The 25,644-nt window shown below is 46.1% G+C and overlaps 1 protein-coding gene across 1 annotated transcript in view; it reads left to right on the top strand.

Annotated features, from left to right (window-relative positions):
• Positions 1 to 25,644, top strand: part of ZMAT4 (zinc finger matrin-type 4) — a 2,235,770-nt gene that overhangs the window by 288,366 nt on the left and 1,921,760 nt on the right. Inside the window, exon 2 of the mRNA XM_069215461.1 lies at positions 17,648 to 17,937. The gene's annotated coding sequence lies outside the window, so the exon portion shown is untranslated. The remainder of the gene's footprint in view (positions 1 to 17,647; positions 17,938 to 25,644) is intronic.

Raw genomic sequence — 25,644 nt, 5'->3', positions numbered from 1 at the left:
CACATTTATTCAGCAACATTACTTTTCTTTCTGCTCTGCTTGAAATTTTAAATCACCATCAATCCTCTATGAGTCCTACTTAGACTCAATTCACGTCGGAGTGTGGCGTTGATACTCTTGACTAGAGGCAACAGTTCAGTGGTGTTCGGCTTTTCTTGTAAAAGAAAGTGTAACCTAAGGCGCCAACTGTAAATGTTTCACTTTTATGCCGTAAAAGGAAGTTGTAACATTCATCTCTCTTGTTTCTATCAGAGAGTGTGGTGTTTGAACAAAAGATTCTGGGCTGCAGTTTGTAAGCCGATATTTAAAGACCCACACTGATGCAGTGGATCACTGGAGCATGCCAGGCACGCTGCCACTGAGCCATTTGCTTGGCATGCTCAAGGCGACATGAAAATACCTTTCTATTTTTTGGATCCCCTGGCAATACAGGATAGCTGCGGATGTGAGGTCTGTGTGGGAGAGCTTACCATGAGTGAGCTTATTGTGAATGCGGAGGTAATTGAAAGGCAGTATTAAAATTACTGTACGCAGCATTGGAATTGCTTAGCTTATCTTCTGGATAAGGTGGGTGTCTGAAATAAAAATGCAAGACTGAGTGCAAAGCCATACGTGAATGCATGCTTACTGAGTTATACACCTAAGCAAACACACACTGTGCCATCTCTATGCACAATCTGCCTCATTTTGTGTTTCAGTTCCTTTGCTAGTTCTTAATTCCAAACCTAAGGGCACATTTATAGGAAGAAAAGAAAAGGGACAGGTAGCACAGAAACACAGCATACATACTTGTGTGCATTTATGCATACAGGTAAGACGTGTTAGGATCATTGAACCCAGACCTAATGACTTGGCCAGTGATTGTTTGATATTGTTGGTGAAGCAAAATGGGATTTGCTAATGTATTTGGCAGCTGAAACGTCCTTTGACACAGAGAGGAAACAGGAGTATAAATACGTTAAGAGATGTGGGTGACATTTCAGTTTGAATATGGAATATTTTAGTTTGATAAAACTATAGAATTCAATACTGGGAAGTTTAGGCCTGAAAAAGGATGTGGGCTGGACTGTTCGCAAGAGGTCTTTCGTGCATTTTATAGCATTATTGTGGAGGTTTCCCAATTTAGGCTGGATTCTTCAATATTTATCGTTTTTCATAGTGAAATTATATAGTAAATTCCATTTTTTATGGTATTCTCAATGCATAGTGATTCTGGAGTGCTGTGTAAGATATTTGAGGAGGGAGTTAAGTGATTGGCTGTGGGTACCAGCGGGGACATTCACGTTTTTAAATGGTCCAGTTCAATAGCCATGTAGAGGAAACCAGATCTTACAACAGATACCTATGTTAGCCATGAAATGCCTCTGGTTGCTAAGAAGGAGGTTTGGGAGTTGTAGTAACGTGGTTGCTGTGATTGAGGTTCTGTAGTCCTGTAATTTTGTGAGTGTCTTCTTCGAAACACTTTGTTCAAGTTTAGGGCCCAAGTTATATGTTTGCAGTAAGTATATTTCATTGCAGTGGTGAGAGTATGCTTACGCCAAAATAATGGTCTACGTCCTGAATATAGATGTAAGTAGACCTTTGATTTAATCATGGCAGAGACTACTCCATCTTCATGATTAAACCCCTCTGACAACCTTGTAGAGTAAGGGCCATCTGAGGCACACACTAATTCTGCCCTCAGAATTTAGGGAAATCCTGCTGGTAAGGGGCAGTGAAAACTACTTACTCCTTCCTTCCCATGGGAGAGGACTTCAATTGCGATGGGATAATTTTCTTTTTTCTTTTCAAAACATAAAATCCCACTTCAAGATAAAAAAATGAAAAGAAAACAGTTTGATAAAGGGCTCTGTCGTGTTAACAGAGCCCTGCACAAAACTGCAAAAAGCATTGACAGGAACCATCATCTCAGCTGTTCCTGGCAATGCACTACGAAATGACTGCCTGCTGGGCAGTCATTTCTAAATCTAGCAGTCAGTATCTCTCTCAAGGCAATGGAGTCATTTGCTCCATTGCCCTGCTTGGGAAATGGGCTGTCTGCCAGTTTTATAAATGTGGCCCTCAGTTAGGACAGAGCAATACAATTTTTTATTGACCAGATGAATTCATTTACTATGCAATCAATTGCTCTGAAAACTTGGTGGTGTGTCGAAGTAGTAGCATCACAATGGTATGATATATTACTGGGTATTCAATCATTTTTGTGGGTATTCTATCATTTTTGTGGCTTCACTCGTTCTCCACAACGTTCAGATTCTGGGTGGCCATGCTTCAATAATCTCCATTATGTTTTTAGTGTGTTTTGGGCATTTGTGTCTATGGTGTCTTCTTTGCCATCGGTGAAGGCTAGGTGTTGGAAATGGCCTTTCTGCACGGTTACCCCCAAACATTTTGCCTTCCTCTTTCTCTTTTTCTGACCTCATTTTTGCTGGCTTTAGGAATCTGCACAATTTACCACTGCTAATCAGTGCTAAAGTGCATATGCTCTCTCCTTAAAACATGGTGACATTGGCTCATACCCAATTGGCTTATTTAATTTACTTGTAAGTCCCTAGTCAAGGGCACTACATGCTCCCAGGGCCTGCAAATTAAATGCTACTAGTGGGCTGCAGCACTGGTTGTGGCACCCACATAAGTAGCCCCTAACTATGTCTCAGGCCTGCCTCTGCAGTGCCTGTGTGTGCAGTTTCACTGCCACTTCGAGTTGGCATTTAAAAGTAATTGCCAAGCCTTAAACTCCCCTTTTTCTACATATAAGTCACCCCTAAAGTAGGCCTTAGGTAGCACATAGGGCAGGATGCTATGTAGGTAAAAGGCAGGATATGAACATGTGTGTTCTATATGTCCTGGTAGTGTACAACTCCTAAATTTGTTTTTACACTGCTGTGAGGCCTGCTCCTTCATAGGATAGCATTAGGGATACCCTCAGATACTGTTTGAGTGGTAGATCCTGATCTGAAAGGAGAAGCCAGCTCATATTTAGTATGGCCAGAATGGTGATACAAAAACCTGCTTAATGGTGACGTTGGATTTTATATTATTATTTTAGAAATGCTACTTTTAGAAAGTGAGCATTTCTCTACACTTAAATCTTTCTGTGCCTTGCAATCCATGTCTGGCTAGGTTTAGTTGACAGCTCCGTTGTGCATTCACTCAGACAACACCAAACACAGGATGCTCAGTCACACTTGCATAGATCTGCATATTGAATGGGTCTTCCTGTACAGCCATACTTCACACATTATCTTTACAACGGTTAACTGAAGCAAACCGAGATAATTCAGCTGGTGAGGATGCTCTTATAAAAGCCTGGCTAAGAGCAGCTGCTGTAAAATAATATTAAATTTAATTATCATTTTATTTTACAGCTGCTGGCTCAGCCAGCAGCATGTGCAGGGAGGGGCTCGGCTTGGCCACAGGAGGGGGGAGAGGGGATGGGGAGTGGAGTCTGTGCACTAAGTGCACATGTGTGTCTGACCTGCCATCTTAGGTGTTACACAGCCGGGTTGGAGAAACTGCACAGGCTCCAGTGCAATGTCTGAGTGGCAGACCAAACCACTCAGACCAATCATGGTGCTTGGTTTAGCATGAGAGTTTGACCAGGATTGCTGCAGAGCCTGTGCTGGTGTCCTAGGCAATGCTGGGACACCAGAAGAGAAAAGGAGAAAAGCGTCGGAGGGAACTTTAAGAAGTCCCAATATCACTACCTCTGCCTTGCACTGGATCAGGGTGGATTGATAAATCATTTAAAAAATGCAAGGTCCGTTCATAAGGATCCATGTACTGACATTATTGATATCTTTCAGCGGACAGATCTCATAAGAAAGCGAAAGGAGAGCATCTTCTATATTTCTCCTTCAGAAATCCTATTTAGCCTGGGTTTTAGAGTTGGTCTTGGGTGTGACGAAAGCCACATTCTGGGGAGTAAATAAAGTCTGTGTTTTCTGATACTTAGATCTTGTGCCTGGCTCAGGCAACGTTTAATGCTGGTGATGTAATTGTTGTATCTGTTGTGGTTTGATAGTCTGAATCTGAAGTTCACTGATGGGACTGTGACCTCAAAAGTCTCAGTGGGAATGTGGTAATTGAGCAGAGAGAGGCAGCTACTTCCAGGAAGACCTTGAATATATTTTGGCATTTTTAATAGAGTGTTTCACCCATCTTATAATGTGGAATTGTGTTATATATTTCAGCAAAATACAGTAGTGATAACTTGTATCTTTTGGTGGTAAATGGTTACACTTATTAATAGTATTTTATAATCCAGCATCCACACAATTTTGGAAATAAACACTTGTTGTGTTAAAATATACAATTATTTATTTCAATATAGTTTTAATCCAGTTGTATTCGTGTTGTACAAATTTGGATACATTTGGAAACCTTTCTCAGCTTTTTCATACAGATGTATTTTTGATATAAATGAACACTATATTTACATCTCCCAAAACGTATTCATAATTTTAATAAGCATACCTCTAATGATTTGATTGCTACTAATCTGCTGTCTAGGATTACGTGCCACTGTGTGAAATCAGTCAAAATGTATCACTGTCAAAATGGCAGTTAACGGTTTCCTAGACTGAACAATTATTCTCAGTGTCTGCCTTGATTAATGTACTACATATTGTGAGTCTTTTCGCACATTTTATGTTAGTTCAAAAATCTTGGAAATGCATATATCGAACCACTCACCTGATGGTTGGAAAATTTACAGAAAATAAGAAATTTGTGTTGTGTTCATTCCACGTGGATAGAGTTTGGCTAAGATTTCAGTCAACTTCATCTCCTTTTATTTAATAGTCATTTTCTATCACTTTCTCTTCGAAAGTCTCTTAATTGAAGACTTTGAAACATTATTTGAATTTTTTGTTTTTTTGTGGAAAATATTCAACAAATAAACTATTTTCATTAAGTGTTTGAATAATACTCTAGGATTCAATTAATTACTGTTTTTATTGTTTTCTTTTTCTTTCCTTTAAACCTGTGTATTAGCAGTACAGGTACATTTTTATTGTTTTCTTTTTCTTTTCTTTAAACCTGCTTATTAGCAGTACATGTGGTGTGACCAGGGGCATAGCTTGGTCAGTATGATTTGAGTGGGGGGGGTGGCTGAGCTTTAGATTTCTCAACATTCATTCTGGGCCATCATGTTAAAACACATTGGGGGTCATTATAACATTGGTGGTAAAAGCCGCTTACCGCCGTGCAGAAGACTGCCAATACACCGCCACGCCCGCAGAATACCGCCACATCTATTATGACCCACATCTCGGAATCCGCCGAAATTCAGACACCCACACAAGTCCGCCACACCAAAGGTCAGTGATAAACTGGCGAAAACAAATCCTCCACCGTCACGCCAACAGAAACACGGCAATGCTATTACGACCCACGAATCCACGCGGCGGTCTTTCAACCGCGGTATTCCATTGGCGGTACACACCGCTGCGCTCAAAATACACACACATCTCCAAAACACCGCCACATTGGACAATTCAAAAAACACACACCTGATACACATACAAACACCACTCCCACACACCCAACACAATATAAAACACACACCCACATCACCCACAAACCCCTACGACCAAAAATTAGAGATGAAGGTGACAGAGAGAGAGCACAGCAATAGACAACCCCACCGCACAGAGGCACACAACATCCACGCACAAAACACCCCACACCACTACACATCACCACACTCATCACCACATACACCACCCCACACATCACCTACACCACCCCATGGCACGCCAAAGACACCCCAGGTTTTCGGAGGAGGAGCTCAGGGTTATGGTGGAGGAAATCGTACAAGTAGAGCCACAGCTATTTGGATCACAGGTGCAGCACAACTCCATAGCTAGGAAGATGGAGCTATGGCGAAGAATCGTGGACAGGGTCAACGCAGTGGGACAGTACCCAAGAAATCGGGACGACATCAGGAAGGGGTGGAACGACCTACTGGGGAAGGTGCGTTCCGTGGTCTCCAGGCACAACATCGCGATTCAGTGGACTGGCGGCGGACCCCCACCTCCTCCCCCACAACTAACAACATGGGAGGAGCAGGTCTTGACCATTATGCATCCTGAGGGCCTCGGAGGAGTCGGTGGAGGAATGGACACTGGTAAGTCAAATCTTAACTATCATATCCCCCACCCTACCTGCATGCTATAACAAACCCCACCCTCACCCCCTCACCTATCACTCCAACTCCTCACTAATGTACTAATAACACAAACCACACATCCCAACACCAAGCCCTGCATGACACAACAAATCATGGACACCCAGCACTAAAGCATGCCCACTGCACCTACCCATAACAACCCCTAACCATCATCACACAAGCCACCACACAGGAATGCTAGCACTGGGGTACAGGGTCACCCACCCATTGCACACCATGACACATACAGATGCAATAATCATGCTTTTATACCCCTGCAGGACCACTACGTAACGTCACCAGACAGGAGGGTCCAGACATCTCTACCCCACCCACAGGAGAGGCCCACAGTGATGACAGCAGCTCTGGCCAACTGGATCCAGATGACCAGCCCGGACCATCGTGGGCCTAGGGACAGTCGGTTCCCCTCGCACAGGCACAGCCCAACACTGACCTTCCACCCTCAGGTAACACCAGCATAGCACCCACCCAGCGGGCCCATACCTCCGTACCCAGGACACGTCAATCAGCTGTGTGTCCACCAGTACAGGGAACCCAGTATAACCCACAACCCCAACAACAACAGGGACCTGGGGGCAGTGGTATTGGGCACACGGTCCAGGGAACGGAGGCACAGGAACACAGGGGAACTGGGAGGGCTACTGTGCGACAGGGGGCGGACAGGCCGTGGGAACCCACTCTCCACGAGGCCCTCTCAACATCATGGGAGCATACCACCACTCCCAGGAGATGATGGCTACGGTCCTGGCCAAGTTTCAGGAGACCCAGCGCCTGCAGGAGGAACAGTATTTGGACTTCAGGGAGGAGCTCAGAACCATCAGCTCCGCCCTGGGCACCATCGTTGGGGTGCTGAATGACATACAGAAGACCATGAGGGACACCGTGGCACTCCAAGGGGCCCCTGACACTAGCCTGGATGATGAACTGCCCACCACCTCCGCCGGCGCTAGTGGACAGGACGCCCCGCCACAGGACCACCACACCAGCACCCCACCCCCTGCAGACGGAGAACCACCCTGCAAGCGGTCCCTGAGATCCAGGAACAGGACAGAGCAAGATGGCAAGACCCCCACCAGGAAATGAGACCACCCTGATTTTCATCCCACTGTCCCACTTTGTTACCCTGTCCATATTGGAACTGCCCCAGCTCCACTTCCTATGCCCATATGAGCAGTGCACCTGTGAGACTAATAGACTGGACTCTGCCATGGACATTCCTCCACCATCACCCATCACCATTTTGCCACCCCCTCCAATAATTAGCACTTCAATAAGCACCCTTGAACCAAAAAACTATCTGGAGTCAGTCTGTGATTTTGAAAATATGTATTATCTATGACTATGACAAAATCCGTTCGAAAATGTAATGTCAACATACCTATGTCACACACCACAAGCCCATGAAGGATGCAAGCAGATGACACACGTTGGTAACCACACCTGTGAAACCGTAATGGAAATGTACAACTCAGTTACCAAATACTGCTGCAAATTGACAGACAGGATAGAGGTAGAAGTGTGAAAGTAAATGTAATGGTAAAAAAATTGTTCTTACCTGTGTGTCATTGGAAATATTGCTGTATGACAGAGTCCCTGTTGTCAATGTCTTCTTCCTCTGCTTCCTCCTCATCACTGTCCACAGGCTCCACAGCTGCCACAACACCGTCATCTGGACCATCCTCCTGCAGAAAAGGCACCTGGCGTCGCAAAGCAAGATTGCGAAGCATAGAGCAGGCGATGATGATCTGGCACACCTTCCTTGGTGACTAGAATAGCGATCCAGCTGTCATATGGAGGCACCTGAACCTGGCCTTCAGGAGGCCAAAGGTGCATTCGATCACCCTCCTAGTCCGCCCATGGGCCTCATTGTAGCGTTCCTCTGCCCTGGTCCTGGGATTCCTCACTGGGGTCAATAGCCATGACAGGTTGGGGTAACCAGAGTCCCCTAATAGCCACACCCGGTGCCTCTGGATTTGACCCATCACATAAGGGATGCTGCTATTCCGCAGGATGTAGGCGTCATGCACTGAGCCAGGGAACATAGTATTTACCTGCAAGATGTACTGATCTGCCAAACATACCATCTGTACATTCATCGAATGATAACTCTTCCGGTTCCTGTACACCTGTTCACTCCTGTGGGGGGGGACCAAAGCCACATGGGTCCCATCAATGGCACCTATGATGTTAGGGATATGTCCAAGGGCATAGAAGTCACCTTTAACTGTAGCCCAATCCTCCACCTGAGGGAAAACGATGTAGCTCCTCACGTGTTTCAGCAGGGCAGATAACACTCTGGACAACACGTTGGAAAACATGGGCTGGGACATCCCTGATGCCATGGCCACTGTTGTTTGAAATGACCCACTTGCTAGGAAATGGAGCACTTATAGCACCTGCACTTGAGGGGGGATTCCTGTGGGATGGCGGATTGGTGACATGAGGCCTGGCTCCAACTGGGTACACAGTTCCTGGATTGTGGTACGGTCAAACCTGTAGGTGATGATTAAAAGTCGCTCCTCCATTGTCAACAGGTCCACCAGCGGTCGGTACACCGGAGGATTCCGCCATCTCCTCACATGTCCCAGCTGACGGTGCCTAGGAAGGACAACAGTGACCACAGAGTCAACCAATTCTGAGGTATGTACCCACAGCTACACAGAACACGACACAAAATACAAAATTCTTCCTGTATGTGTGTTGAGTCCAGGCCTAGGTATGTGTGACGCAGTTGTAAATTAAGCCATGTGGGCCCCTGAAATGGCGGATGCCTGACCTCTAAAGTGGGACAATGGGATGTGAGGTAACTGCGCTGGCGTTGTACACCGTCATGGTAGGCGGTCCTAGACCGCGGCGCAATGCTGCATTGGTTAACATTGGACCCTATGGGTCCCAGGAGCCAATGACGAAGTGCGCCGGCGGTGATGATACGCACCGCCGCGGACGTCACCGCCACAGACGTGACAGCCATTTTCTATCTGTTCAATCACTCGATACCTGATCTTCGACAGGAGAGGACCTATACTGCAAGTGCTGCTGTGACCTCGGTCTGGAAGAGACAACGGCACGTGCATCTGGGGAAAGGGCCCCTGCCTTCACTGCACAGGAGTTGGAGAAGCTCGTGGACGGGGTCCTCCCCCAGTACACGCTACTCTACGGTCCTCCAGACCAAAAGGTGAGTACATAGGGTGCAAGTTGTATGGGCTAAGCCTGGGTGGAGAGGGCTGGATGTAAGTAGGAAGGGGCAAAGTTCTGCAAGCATGAAGGAGTGTGAATGCATGTGCCACATGGCAAGGGCAGGGATGTGGGCCACTCACTACGACGGTGCAGTTGGTAATGACTTCTCTTCTTCCCCTGTACATGTCATGTAGGTCAGCGCCCACCAGAAGAAGGATATTTGGCATGCCATCGCCAAGGACGTCCGGACCCTGGGGGTCCACCAGAGACAGAGCACCCACTGCCGTAAAAGATCGGAGGACATTCGCCGCTGGAGCAAGAAGATGGCGGAGACTCAGCTGGGGATGGCCTCCCAACGTGGGAGGGGTGTCCGTCGCACCATGACCCCCCTGATGTTCCGGATCCTGGCGGTGGCCTACCCTGAGTTGGATGGGCGCATGAGGGCATCACAGCAGACACAAGGGGGTGAGTACACTCCCATTCTCATGACTTTGCGCGCAGTGGAGGGGTCTGTTTGGGGGAGGAGGGCTGTGGGTTTCCCTAGGCCAGGGCGAGTTCCATAGGCTAGGCCCCTCCGTAATGCAGGCCATGTGGCACTCCACCCCACCTCTGTAGAGTGCCAAGTACAGGTATACATGCCCCTGTGTCATCTTTGTGGGCAGATGACACTCATAGCCATGTAGGCCATATCCCAGGAACTGCATCTGTAGAGGCCAAGAGCACGGCGTAGTGCAGGGGGCTGCTGTGTCTGTATTGTCCGCCAACGGTAGCTGGAAGCCATGCACTCAACCTGTATTTCTTCTGTTTCCCCACCCCTTTTTGTGCTCTCCCTGTTCTTTTGTGCATCAGCATCATCAGGTGGAGGTACAGGGGCACCGGAGCACGAGGGGCCTGCATCCCACATGGCCATGGAGGGCCACACCACGGACTCGGAATACACCAGTGGGACGGAGGGCGAGGGGAGCTTCACGGCGGTCACCGGATCAGCAACCAGCGACACGGACTCGTCCTCCGATGGGACCTCCCTTGTGGTGGAGGAAACATCTGTGCCCCCCACTTCTACAGGTACAACCGCCACCCCCCCTACCAGCACCGCCCTCCCAGCAGCCCCTCAGCCTTCGCCCCGTGCCCTCTCATTCAGGAGGGTGGGCATCACCTTCGCCCCAGGCACCTCAGCCCCTGCCCCTGTCACCCCTGCTGCCCTCAGTGAGGAGGCCATTGACCTCCTCAGGTCACTCACTGTTGGGCAGTCTGCCATTGTGAATGCCATCCAGGGTGTAGAAAGGGAGTTGCAACACACTAATGCATTCCTGAAGGGCATTCATTCTGGTCAGGCTGCCCATCATCGAACTCTGCAATCTCTGACCTCAGCACTGATGGCAGCCATTGTCCCTGTGCCTAGCCTCCCCACTCCAACTTCCTCCACCCAGACCCAATCCCCTGTACCTCTGCCTACCCCAAGCACACCATCAGACCAGCCTGCACACACGTCAACACACAAGGGAAGCTCTGGCAAACATAGGCACCACACATCCCACAGGCACTCACACAAACAACACCCACATACAGACACAGCAATATCCACTGCCTCCACTGTGTCCCCCTCCTCGTCATCTCCCTCCTCCCTCCCAGTGTCGTCTACACTCTCACCTGCATGCACTACCACTACAGCCACTAGGACTCGCACCAGAACACCCAGCACCACACCCCGCTCACCTGCACTCACCACCCCCACTACCATTTACACGTCCCCTGTGTCCTCTCCCAGTGTGTCTGTGACGCCCCCTCCCAAAGTACACAAACATAGGCACACACACACCCAACATCCATCCACCTCACGACAGCCTCAAGAACATGCACCTGCACCCAAAGCATCAAAAGTTACACCTCCTACAACCACCTCCTCTTCCCCCACTCCCAGACACCCTCCAGCTACCCGTCCCAGTGTTCGTCAGAAACATTTCCTGAGCAACCTTGACCTCTGTCCCATCACCCCCCCTCCAAATCATAGGTCCTGTACTAGCACCTCAGCCAAAAAAAGTCCGGTACCAGTGGTGCCTGTTAGAGGTATGTGGAGTGCACTGGGCACCAGGGCAGCCAGTGTGACACGGAGCCAAAGCACTGCCAGTCCACCCCCTTTGAAGCACCAGAAGTTGGACAGTGCCCGACGGGAGAGGGTGAAGACTCATGCTGGCAAAGCCGCTCACAAGGGTCCCGGGGGGAGTGTCGGGTCAGCTGTGACTCCTCCCAAAGTGGTGAAGGGGCAGAAGAAGTCTCCAAAGTCTGGGAAGAGCAGCACAGTAGAGAAGGCCGCCATCCTCCCCGCTGCCCAGGACGCCACCGCCAGCCCCATCGTCACTGGTCCGGAGACCACCGCCAGAGTCAGTGCCCAGGAGGGCAGCACAATCGTCACTGGTCCGGAAACCACCGCCAGAGTCAGTACCCAGGAGGGCAGCACAATCGTCACTTCTCCGGAGACCACCGCCAGAGTCAATGCCCAGGAGGCCAGCACAATCGTCAGTGGTCCGGTGACCACCGCCAGAGTCAGTGCCCAGCAGCGCAGCACAATCGTCACTGGTCCGGAGACCACCGCCAGAGTCAGTGCCCAGGAGGGCAGCACAATCGTCAGTGGTCCGGAGACCACCGCCAGAGTCAGTGTCATTGGTCCGGAGACCACCGCCAGAGTCAGTGCCCAGGAGTCCAGCACATTCGTCAGTGGTCCGGAGACTACCGCCAGAGTCAGTGCCCAGAGGGCAGCACAATCGCCACTAGTCTGGAGACCACCGCCAGAGTCAGTGCTCAGGAGGGCAGCACAATCGTCACTCGTCCGGAGACCACCGCCAGAGTCAGTGCCCAGGAGGGCCCCGGGAGCCACAGCCCCGCTGGGCAATGAGGGACCGCCATGGCACACACCGCTGCACAGGTCAGAGACAGCAAAGTCAAGCACCGCTGAACAGGGCAAAGACCGCTGAAAAGGGCAAAGACCGCCATGGCAAGCGCCGCTGAACAGGGCAAAGACCGCCATGGCAAGCACCGCTGAACAGGGCAAGCACCGCTGAACAGGGCAAAGACCACTGAACAGGGCAAGCACCGCTGAACAGGGCAAGCACCGCTGAACAGGGCAAAGACCGCCATGGCAAGCTCCGCTGAACAGGGCAAGCACCGCTGAACAGGGCAAAGACTGCTGAACATGGCAAAGACCGCCATGGCAAGCACCGCTGAACAGGGCAAGCACCGCTGAACAGGGCAAAGACCGCTGAACAGGGCAAAGACCACCATGGCAAGCACCGCTGAACAGGGCAAGCACCGCTGAACAGGGCAAAGACCGCTGAACAGGGCAAAGACCGCCTTGGCAAGCACCGCTGAACAGGGCAAGCACTGCTGAACAGGGCAAGTACCGCCAACTCAAACATCGTTTGCCCATGTGCGGCAGGGGCAGTGACGGAACTGGGACCGTCACGGGGAGCGTGATGCACTCCGGGCACAAGTCCCACTCCAGAACCAGTGGAGAACAGCATTCACTACCTGAGTCCTAAACAGGATGAAGCACTCTAGGCACCAGTCCCCCGCCAGAACCAGTGGAGAGATACATCCAGTACCTCAGCCCTTGGCAGGATGAAGCACTCTGGGCACAAAGCCCCCTCCAGAACCAGTGGAGAAAGACATCCACTACCTCAGTCCTTGGTAGGATGAAGCACTGTGGGCACAAAGCCCCCTCCAGAACCAGTAGAGTATCCCATCCACTACCTCTGTCCTTGGCAGGATGAAGCACTCTGGGCACAAAGCCCTCTCCAGAACCAGTGGAGACTGTTATCCACTTGAGAGACTGTGGCTTTGCACTCCCCAGGATGGTACAGTGGGCAAACCACCCACTGCAAAGACTTGTGAGACTGTGGCTTTGCACTCCCCAGGATGGTCCAGTGGTCAAACCACCCACTGCGAAGACTTGTGAGACTGTGGCTTTGCACTCCCCAGGATGGTCCAGTGGGCACACCACCCACTGCAAAGACTTGTGAGACTGTGGCTTTGCACTCCCCAGGATGGTCCAGTGGGCAAACCACCCACTGCAAAGACTTGTGAGACTATGACTTTGCACTCCCCAGGATACATCAATGGGCATGGAGCCGCGTCTTGGATCTGGCGTGGTGCTGTCATCCGGCTGAGGTGCCCCCTCTTCCCTTCCCCCTGAGGTGCCTGTTGTATTTCTATCTGATACCCCTGCAGTGTTCTCTCCGTTTCTGGACAGGTATCGTGTGTGGGCCTCTCCCATGCATTTTGGGCCCAGTGGTCCACGGACAATGAAATGTGCATACCTGCACTACTAATCGTGATGTATATATTTGGAATGTGTATATATTTATGTATATATGAGCTTACTGTATTTTGATACATTACAATGGTTGTACTGACTTCCTTTTTGCCTTTGCATTCTTCCGCGGGAGTTGTGGGTTGTTACTGTTATGTTTGGAAATGCATTGGTGTGTGTGTTGTAGTGTGCGAGGGTCGGGGTGGGGGTGTTGCGTGTGTGTGTCCCTGACTTTTGCCTCCCTCCTCCCCTATGTCGTAGGTGCAGTACTCACCGTTGTCTTCGGCGCCGCTGTTGCTGATGTTCGTAGAGGAGCAGGAAGACAAGCACAGGGAGTATTTGGAGTTCCGGCTCCATGGTACCCTCCTTCCTCGTGGAGTGTGTTAAAGTGAGTGTTTTCCCATTGCAAAAGCTGTTTCTGCCGTGTTTTTATCCACGGTGAATCCGCCCCGGAAAAGGTGGCGGATTGGCCTGTTGTAATACTGTGGGCGGTACTTTGTCTTCCGCCTGTCTATTGGCAAGGACCGCCACGCTGCTTGTCTGTACTGCCGTGGCGGTCGGACTCTTAAAGTGGCTGTCTATGTTGGCGGTTTCCGCCACGGTCATAATTCCCTTTTTTGTTCTGCCGGCCTGTTTGAGGTATTACCGCTGCTTTAACACCGTCCGCCAGGGTTGTAATGACCCCCATTATGTTATGAGCAGGACACGAGTGGTTCTTAAGAGACAGTTAAAAGAGAGAAGAGTGTGGATTTTTAAGGGTACTTAGGATGCACTATTTTTCAAATTTATCAGCATTTTTAAGGCCTTCATAACATAGACAAGAAAGAGTGTGTGTGTTTTTGTCAGTGTTGGCATGTAAAAATTCTAGATCACATCCAGCAAACACACTTTACATTGCATGATTGAGAGCACCTGTACCCAAATGTTTACAACAAATACATTTTTAGGGGTTATAACACCCCAAAGACCCCACTGGAGCTATGGTTATCGGTGAGACAGGGGAAGGGCAGCTATACAGAGTATATATAGAGAGAAAGAGGTAATTATGAGATAATAGAACAGACCAGTGCTTAGTTTGTAAATAAAAAGGTGCCGGTGCCCAAAGCCCTCCTCAAACACGCGGCTGCTGCAATTAAATGTGTGAACAGGTAATGGGCAGCGTAATCCTGAAGCCATCTCGGGCCTCTTCAATCCATATAAAGCCACTCCCTGCCCCTTCAGCTCACTCTTGCAGCTTTCTACTTTCTCTCTTTGTGACGCTTTTTCGTTTTCCTCTTCCTCCGTCTTTCCCATATGTGTCTTTTGCTCTCAGCAAATGCTTGAGGCAGAAGAATAAGCCCTGGCCCTCAAAAATAAGTGCCGGTGCTCAGCACCGGAAACAACAAGCACAAATTAAGCACTGGAACAGACACACCTGGGTTTATTTAGACCCTGCAGAGCAAGCAAAATTACATCAATTGGTGGTTCTCCTACCTCGCCAAATCCATGATCTCCTTGCAATATTAAGAGGTAGGAAAACACCAGAGTTTCGAATCGCAGAGCCTCAATTTGCTTCGCAATCCTTTGACCGTCGACCCATACAGCACTAGATCAGTAGTGATTGTTGCCCTCTCTATACAGGCTGGGGTGATCCCCACTAGTTTTCACATGTAAGTCCTGGCAATTGAAGTCTTCTAATGGCCTGACTTGCAGAGTGAAAAGTACTTATGAGTCAGGGTCATTGATTGTTTTTCACAAACTTTGCATTTCACTGAGTCTACAGTGGAGCCACTGAGGCAGGTGGGGCAATGTAGGGTCCGAGTTCCCCTCCAGGTAGCCATCCATCAATAAGTAGGGCAGGCAGTCCATTTCCAGGGAGGACAGGCCATTGATATGCGTATGAAATAATATATTTAGGTATAGCATCACATTTAAATGACTAAAATAAGTAATAATATTTATCTACCCATGTCTAACATTCCTCTTTCAAAAACGGTTGTTTTGTGTCTTCTGAATATATGCCTTGTCACTATACATTTTTAACATATGAGGAATGCTGTGTGTATGCTCCCATAAATCCTACGATATACCAATCTGACAGAGTCAGACGCCTAAGCACATCATAATGGTGTTGGAGGAATTGTGAAGATGTCTTACTAGGCGTAAATTGTCATGTAGTCAGTTTGGATGTCTATGCCAATATTAGGTTGAGATTAAGACAACATAATTCCTAATAGCATGAATGCATATTGGTAGACTATGTAATAATTCTTCAAGAGCACAAATTTAGTACATACATTCTTCTATAATACCTAAAATGTAGTTTACATTGGGGAGTTAAACATCCTCTAAGCCATGATCACTGTGGCAAGCAAGCATTGCCAAAGCCAAAAGATCTTGTCCATGCAAGAGCTACTGACTTTGAAAATGTATTTGAACTATGTTGCACACCACATGGCTGCTGTTCAGCGTGGCTACAAGTTAGTGGCATAGAGGAGAGTGGCATAGAGTGGAGTGGAGTGTAGTGGAGCAGCCTATTTCGTCATAAACTGGCGTGGCTTAGAGTGGAGAAGAATGGTGCAGAGAGGAGTGGTGTAGAGTGTTGTGGAGTGGAGTAGAGTGTCCTAGAGTGGAATAACATAGAGTAGAATAACATAGAGTGGAGTATTGCATAGTGTCACATAGTAAAGTGGCATAGAATGGGATGTTGTAGAATGGAGTGTCATAGAGTGCAGTGACATAGAGTGGAGTAGAATGTTGTAGAGTGGAGTGGCATGTCATAGAGTGCCATGTCATCGAGTGCAGTGGCATAGAAGAAAGTGGCAATAGATTGGCATAGAGAGGAGCAGAGTGTATTAGACTGGAATGGAGTAGAGTGTCATAGAGTGTAGTGGAGTAGAATGGAGTGTTGTAGAGTGGAGGGTTGTGGTATATAGTTTTGTGGAGTGTTGTACAGAGTGAAGTTTTGTAGAGAGGAGGGTCGTAAAGTGGAGTAGAATTAACTGGTATTGAGTGGAGTGGCATAGAGTGGTGGAGAGTATTGCAGAATGGAGTGGTGTAGTGGAGTTTTCTGTCACAGAGTTGTGCGTCATAGAGTGGAGTGCGCTAGAATGTAGTATCTTAAAGTAGTGTGAAAGAGTGGAGTAGAGTAGCATAAAGTGAAGTGGCATAGAGTTGAGTAGAGTGTTGTAGAATGGAGAAGAGTTGCATAAAATGGACTAGCATAGATTGGAGTAAAGCAGCTTGGAGTGTTGAGTGGAGTGGCTTAGAATGGAGTAGAGTGGATTGACATAGAGTGGAGTGGTGTTGATTGTTGTTAAGTGTCATAGAGTGGAGTGGTATAGAGTGGAAAAGAGTAGAATGTTATGAAGTGTCATAGAGTAGAGCTAGAGTGTCATAGAGTGAAATAGAGTGTTGTAGGTTGCCATACAGCGAGGCAGAGTAGAGTGGTGGGGTGTAGAGTAGAGTCTTGTATAGTGGACTGTCATAGAGCAAAGTAGCATAGAGTCAGATAATGGAGTGCTGTAGAGTGGAGTAGAGTATCACAGCGTAGAATGGTTAGAGTGGAGTAGAGTGCCATAGAGCTGAAAGATGTAGAGTGCAGTAGAGTGGGGTAGAGTGGCATAGAGTGGAGTAGTTTAGTAGAGTGGGGTGTTGTGGAGTAACGTAAGATGGAGTAGAATGTCATAGAGTGGTTTGACTGAGAGTAGGGTGAGGTTACATGGAGTGGTGTACAGTGGAGGTGCATAGAACGGAGTAGAGTGTCTAAGTGTGAATTGTCATAGAGTGGAGTATTGTAGAGCAGAATATCATAGAGTCACATAGAGTGGCTTAGAGTGGATCTGTCTTAGAGTGGAGGAGTGTGGCATGAAGTGAGGTATCACAATGGCTTAGAGAGGCATAGAACGGAATGGCGTATAGTTGCATTTAACATTTTTATTGCTTGCAAAGGTACAGATTTTGTCTGAATGCCATTTTTATTATTTTTTTAGAATAAGAAGAGGAGCCTGATCCTGCATTTGGAAGCAATAAACACACAATTTTGGCAAATCCTTTCATTAAACGGATTATTTTGTGCATAAATTTACCCTACATTCCTACTCAACCCATAACCTCATCATCAAGGAGAAACTTGTTGTCTGGAAGCCTCGAACAATACCAGCCTCATCAACCAGCCCTGAGCCAGGCCAGAAAGCAGATTCAGATACAACACCACACACTGGAGGACGAAATTGCACCTTGCTGCTTGGGGTCCACAACACCTACACCAACAGATTAAAAGGTATTTATGACAGACCTTTTCACTGTTTTGTACATGCTGAGCAAGTTGACATCTAATGCCTTCTAGCCAGGTCATCTGTTCATATACTCTTCTCCTTTCTTTATTGGATTTTAAATGTCACTCGTTTAGAAAGTTAGTTGTCCAAGTACCTTTTACTAATAGTTTGTGTTGGACCTGGCCCTTTCTGCAGAGTCAGTCCCAAACTTTTTGTCTTCCTCCTTCCCTTTTTGTCGAATTTGTTTTAGTTGGCTTTTGAAATCTGGGCACTTTACCACTGCCAACCAGTATCAAAGTGCATGTGCTCTCTGCTTAAAATGTGATACCATTGGCATATCCGAAATTGGAATAATTAATTTACTTTTAAGTTCTTAGTAAATTTCACTACCTGTGCCCAGGGACTGTACATTAAATGCTATTGGGCTTTCAGCAATGACTGTGCCACTCACTGCAGTAGTCCTTCGTACATGGCTCAGGCCTGACATTGCTGAGCCTATTAGTGCAGTTCTATATTGCCATGTCGGCCTGCCAAGTTAACCCTTTTGCCAGGCTCAGATTGTCTTTTTTAATACATATGTCATCACTAAGGGAGGCCCTGAGCAGCCCCAGAGGCAGGGTGCAGTGTATATAAAAAGTTGGGCATGCTCTTTAGAGTTGTACATGTCCAGATAGTGAAAAAACCCTTAAATTCATTTTTCACTGCTGCAAAGCCTATCTCTCCCATAGGTTAACATTGGGAGTTCCTTATTACCCTTTTAAAGAGTAATTTCCAATTAGGAAGAGCTGGGACCCCAAGTTCATTATCTCTAAAGTCAAAATTTAAAATCACAGCTTATGATGAAGTCGGATTTTAAATTGTAATTCTGAAAATGGCTCTTTTAGAAAGTTGGCAAGTTCTTACTTTAAATTATTTAGTGCCTTCTGCCTGTCTCTAAATACATGTCTGGGTGAGTCACCACTGTGCTCTTGTGCATTCCCTCCAGCTAGCTGCAAACAAAGGGAACTTACGTGTGACTAGGTGGGGCATTTGTATGTTGATGTCCCATCTTGAGCAAGATGGGAGGGAAGAGCTGACACACCTGAATGGGTTGGCCTGAGCCCTCATAAAGGGCTACATAGCCTCCTGTAGTGTTTCTGGAGCCAGGACAGGGAGGGTAGGGACTTTGTACACTTCAAAGACCCTTCTTTGAAGTCACCCCGACTTCAAAGGTACAATTGGGTATAGGTACTAGACCTCTGACCCTATCACATCTGTACACTTCTGGAACTGAAGACATTCTGCGAAGAAGGAGGAATGCTGTGCTACTAAAAGGGGTGCCACTCTGCTTGAACTCTACTGGACTTTGCTGGACTCCTTCTTTGCTCTGCCTGCCTTGCTGCCTGCTGCCTTGCTGCCTGCTGCCTTCCTTGCCTGGGAGTGAGACCTACATCTCTAGCTCCTAAGAACCAAAATGACTTCAAGGGCTTGGTGGCTTCCCTCCCGTTCTGAAGACTCAGAGACTTCAAAGACTTCATTCAGCTTTGCTACAACTGCTGGACTCTGCCAACTGTGAGTCCTGCCCTGCCAAGTGGTGCCAATCCAGTTCTGGGCCCTTGGAAGTGAGTTTCTCTGTGCTGATCCAGCAGACTCCATGCATTGACATTACTGCACCGATTGAAAGTGCTTCATCTTGCCTCAATGCCGACATTGTGTATTACCTTTGCATCGCCAACTGTGCTGCCCAATGTCAACTCATTGTCTCCTTCACAAGGGGCTCAAAGCTGCATCACTGCTCAAGAATTATTGACTGCATGGCTCGACAATGACATATCTTTGAATGCGCAGATCATCACCTTCAAATTGCCGCTCTGCTCCTTGCATCAGATCTTCTACGAAGACGCCACACCCCCCCCCCCCACAAGGTACTTTGTCAGCAGGACAAGGTTGGTCCCTGTAACTGGCCCATGGTTCATCTTGGTCGGCCTGAACTTTGTATTTACCTAGTCTAGCGTGACCAGACCCCCCCAGTTGGTACTTTAAGCTTTTCATCACTGCAATTGCATATATTCTTTAAAAATGTAAATCCCTACCTCTACTTTTTTGTCATTTGGTCTTGTTTTACTCCTATACATAAGATTATTATTCTAACTAGGTTTGGCATTTTCACTGTGTTACTGTTTCAAGTGCTGCACAAATACTTTACACCTTGCCTCTCAACTTAAGCCTGTCTTCTCTGTGCCAAGTTACCAGAGGGTGAGAACAGGTTAATTTACTGTGTGTAATTGTCTTGCCCTGACCAGGATTTTGGTCCCTACTTAGACATGGTGCATACCTCTGCCAACTAGAGACTCAATTCCTAACAGTTCTTTTGATGATTTGTGAATGTGGATTACTGTATCACTATACACCATGTTGTCTTTCCTTCACAGGACTTTGGTGTTCTTGAATGTGATATTTACCAATTGAGCCTATGTTTTGTAAGCATTCCTAAATCGTTTCCGAATGTAGAGAGCAAATTCACTTGATGTAAACTGTCGTTGAATATTAGTGAGCATATAATCTAAGTGGTGTTTTATACTTTCTAAGAAGTATGATGATAGGTTTATATTGGAATACAAGCTCTCAGCGAACAAATACCCTGTAAAGAAAATCTATTAGATTGTTCATAACAAAGTCCTGCTCTATTTAGAAGTAAACTTGACTGTTTTGATTAAATGTTTTTCAATTACATTCTTTCTGAGAACAGCCCCAGCTGTGACATGATAATATAGTAAAATGTGCCAAATAATGTGATTTTTAGATATATTCTATAACAGGAGTAATTCATGTGGCAAGTTATTATTGTTTGCGATTTGCTCCAAAACATTGTGTGTTTCAGATGTAATTTGTACTGCTTCGCCTAAAAAATCTTATATCAAAAGAAAAATGAAGTTCCTTTTTGTGTATTTTCTTTTAGAGGTGATATGTAGGATCTACTAGTTTTCTGATAAATAGAATTATATGGTAGTCTCAATTGTTTTATTGTTTCTGAATCTTTTTCATCTTAAGACACACTCACATAATACATACACTTCATTGACACCTCCTTCACTCTTAACTCCTATTACAGATTGACTGCATGCACAGTAACATTCCCAGTAAATATTGCCTGGTTACACAATATTTTCTTCTTCCGGTATCACGTACAAGGGGCTTCAACCAGGTGACATGCTTTGTAGTTTTCAATAACAAGAAAGAAGCATGAAAAGTCCCCAATAGTCCAAGGAATACTTAGATAAGTAGCATTGCAGAAATGGCTTTATAGCCTCAGAGGTCACTTACACCTCCACAAATGAACTGGCAAATGGCACCACAGATTACAGATTGATCAGAAAAAAATCCTGCAATAAATGCCCAACTACTCATGTGCAATCAACATGTTCCAAGTAGAGAAGTCTCACAGAATTAATTAAAATCACCCTGGTTGTGATTGGTGACACACTGAGGCATTTTGCTATGTATCACCTATTGCAAAAGTGTACTTTATAGACACAGAAAAAGAAAAGTAAATTAATTGAACATATTGCCACCTAATAAGATCAGATATCAAAATGATCCTTCACAAATATTCAGTTGAAGAGAACTCATAGTATAATCAGAAACTTGTAAAGACATACTACAATACCTGCCACTGCACTGCTTATGTCCTCGTGCCTACTTGCATTTAGAGACTGTAGGGGACAACTTTCAGGTATGACCAGCAGGCTCTCAGCGTAGAATAAAGACTTGACCACTTGCATCGTATATCTTGTTGTGCTGCTCACCCGCATCCTGAGCTCTGAATTTATATGGCCCTGCAGGAAACAGGGCCCTGGCCACTGTTAGCCCAGAATCCCTGTCCTAAGATTCCACTTAACAGGAATTTCTTTTTGTCTGAGAGCCTTTAGACACATCAATAATCATGGCAAATGAAGGTGATAGAGATCATCGATGCTATGTGTCTTTTCACTAATAATGTGATATCTGATGTCAAATGTGATGCTCTCTGTGTGTATGTAGTAAGTAAAGGCTACTAATAAACATTGTAATAAACATCCTAGCAATATACATCCTATTGGCATTCATTGTTTTTAGAACACTGCAATATGTATGTAATCTTTATTTGCATGATTAATTATAATCTTAGCAAAGACAACGGAACACATGGTCACTGCAACAACATGCTTAAGAACAATCCATGAATTTCAACGCAATACTTGACATTTTGGACAGAAGTGGTAAAACTATTATGAACCTCAAGTCTTATTAAAGTGCTACAAAATTTGCTAAATATGAAGCGCAAATAGAAACACCTGCATTCGCTAGATAATACTTTACATGAATCCGATAAAATCATTCTTAGTGCTATAGGTTTTAAGCTGATCAAAAGTGAGGAGCCAGCGAAGGGAGAGGAGAAGTACTCAGACTCTTCAATGGGCATGGTTACAATTGAATCCTCTAGATTACAAAACCCGTACTTATTGCTTGGTCACATCTTTTGACCTGTACACTACACACTTAATATTCATTAAAATATAAAATTCATGTAACCTAATAAAACAATACCATTTATGCAGAAGAGGTCATTAAATCCTCATGGTATACTAGAATTTGCTACAAAATAACATTCATGGACAGACAGTTAAATATTTAGCTTGCAAGTCTAGAAATCTCACAAGCCTACAATTTATCTGCGGTTCGGTTGGATCAAACACTTTCATTACTGCCGGCCGACAGGAGCGGATCCCACTCATGATAAAAACTGGTTTTAACAGTTGACGGCGTACTCCTCTTAGGGCGGGGAAGATACAAATCAGATGAACCATGTCCTCTTTTCTGGCGTTGCATAGCCTGCATAACATCTCACCCCCATTCTTCCATGTTGGTTGATCCACTAGAGATAGCAGTGACCCTAGTCACATGGCAAGTAGCTGGTATTTAAAGTGCACTGGAAATGTTGAAATCAACATTTCTGTGCTGGTACTAAACTGCTATAATTATGCATAACAATCCAATCATGCGATTAGCCTGCAAGTTTGCATTTGTCCTCCAGTAAGGATTGCAGCCTAACTTCTCTTTTTAGTGCACAGCAAAAAAGGAGTATGACATATTAGAGACCCATAAGTGTGTCATTTGACTCTCTTGCAGAGAGCGCTGTAGATACATATTGTATACTGACTGTGGATCTTTGGCTACAGAATTCCATAAGGCTGCAAGTAACAGGCTCATTTTATTTCCTCTTATTTTATACCAGGTCTTATTTGTATGAAATTTCCTGCCTAGCTGTTGTTGTTTGAGACCAAACCCTAGCCTACTTTGTGAGGGAGAAGCGATACGGAGGAGACAAAAACTTGTTTATAGATTTTTTTTGTTGCCGGTCCAAAATTAAGGAGTCTTTCCCATGAAGGTCTGTACTTCCATACCTAATGGCTGTTAAAAGTTTGTAGGACATAACAGACAATTGGGCTTTATAAGATGGCCCATTCAACCTTTTGGCGAGGGCGAAAAATGAGAATGTCAATGCTTTACCTTCCTGCGTCCCTTCTTACTCACTAGAGATACTGCCTTTCCATCGTATTCTATGTGATTCTGATACAGAATGACTGTGTGAGGATAATGTAGCCAGAAAGGTGGTCCACACTTCCGCTGCTGAGGTGTGTAAAACAATTGCAGTTTGGTATAAGGTTTTTATCTTGGTGCTAATCTTCGGTAGTGAGTTCTCTGACCAGGACAGACTTTTAAAGTTGATGGATACAAGAATACCAAGGTCTACAGTGACTGGCATAAAATGTGGGGTATTCAGATTCAGTTCTATATGCTGGAATAAATGATCACTTTGAAGGGTGGTTTCAATTTTGAATTTTCTCACTCGAGGCAACAGAGAAGGGTTCCCAGCAGTGTAATCTATTGTTGAGCCCACCTTCGAGTTATAATAGGTGTAACCTTGAGGCGTATCCTTTTTAGTTCTAACATTAAGGACCCTCATGCCAAGATTTTCCAATGTGTCTACCAGTTTTCTGCCCATACCATACGGTTTCTCCCGTAGTTGAGGGACTTGAGGCAGGAATGACCATAGAGCATTTTCTGCGGTCAGCTGTACGTCGGGGTCTGGCGTATGAATTAAATGTGCATTAAAGTCTCCCGTCACTAGAATATCCCAGGTTGGGTGGGCATATCTTATTTCCGCAATTTTGTTCAGTATTTTCTTGAAAAGCTGGGCTTTGCAGATTTTCCATGGATGGGTGTAGATGTTAAATAGAACAAAATGAGCTGCTTGATGATTGTCTCCAAAGCTGAGTTTGATGACCTGCAAATCATCAGTTGAGAGTTCCAGTTGCTCAATTATTGCACATAGCGCCGTCGGAACGTCGGTTGCTAGTCCTCCAGTCAGTCTGCCAAATCTATTTGGTTTCACGGCACTGATATCATGTAGTATGTCACCACCTAGATGAATAGGGTCTATTAGTCATGTTTCTTGCAATATAATTAATTTGTAGTTGTGGCTAGTTGCTATTTGGAAGCCCTCTGAGATGATACTTTTTGCTCCAGGGATGTTCCAGGACAAAATATTTACGGCATTCCCCTGTTTTATATTTTTTGGGTTATGATTTTGGAGTCAGTTGTTCCTTGCTGCGTTTAAAGTGTAAGCAGTCCACCTCCATTCTACATAAGAATCCTTCTGTGACTGTTGGATTGCAGGTGCATAATTACGAGTATTTGGAAGTTCGTGCACAGGTTTTAACATGGTTTCCTTCCTCTCTTGCTGCCTCTTCCAGGGCTCAGTTGCTTGCATTCCCAGTTCGGGTACACAACCCAGGAAACCAGAGTGGTGGTTTTCTGTCTTCGGGTCAGTAGCCAGTAAGGGAAAAGGGTAGCGTGCCTTTGGTGATTTTGAAAGGGCTATCCCCCAGGCCTCAAACTGTTTTTTGGCATCCAAATTCAATGTGGGGATTGCCGTTGATCTCCAAGTGGTGAGTGTTTGTTCTGGACGCTGGTGGTCGCTACTAGGAAGACATTCCACCAATATTAAGTGTGTATATTCTATGTTCGGGGACAACAGCAACTCGGCTAGCAGCCTCAGGATGTTGCCCCTGTTTAAAGTATCTTGTTGGCCTTGTGACATGTAATGTGGAGTTAGTTTGATTTGCCTTGATTCCCAGCTGTTTGGCGAATTATTGTTATGCTGAAGTTGGGAAGTGTGACCTGTAATTGCATGTACTGCTGATTTCACCAGCAATTTGGTCTGTTGCTGTTCTCCATTTTGGACCAGTAGTAGGACAGCCCACTTGACTGACTGGAAGAGAATTATATTGCAAATCCACTGTAGAAGTTTGTGTATTTTGAATCTTTACTTTTGTTGTTGTAAGACCCTGCTCATTACTGATTATTACCACTAGAATGTAATTTGAATTTGGGATTGATTCTGTTATATTTTCCCTGAGCTGGGTGCTCTGAGCACTACGGAGTGAACACTTTGCACAGGGTGATGATACACTGAACTGGTGAACAGACTTTCTTGTGCTAGGCCGCAATGTTTCTGTAAATGTGGCTTGTCTCTCTGCAAGTCACCCACATTGACACCCATGTAATCGACTGCACTTTGCAAGAGGTCTTCTTGAGCAGGCAGCTTTATATTTGCTATAGGGGCCAGATTCCCTGGTCGTATCTTTGTTCCCAGTGCCTCTACCTGTGTGCCCACAATTGGATCCATT

Source organism: Pleurodeles waltl, chromosome 11 (genome assembly GCF_031143425.1).
Source record: "Pleurodeles waltl isolate 20211129_DDA chromosome 11, aPleWal1.hap1.20221129, whole genome shotgun sequence".
Lineage (NCBI taxonomy): Eukaryota > Metazoa > Chordata > Amphibia > Caudata > Salamandridae > Pleurodeles > Pleurodeles waltl.
The sequence above is the reverse complement of the archived record's forward strand: the minus strand, read 5'-3'. Positions and strand labels throughout refer to the sequence as shown.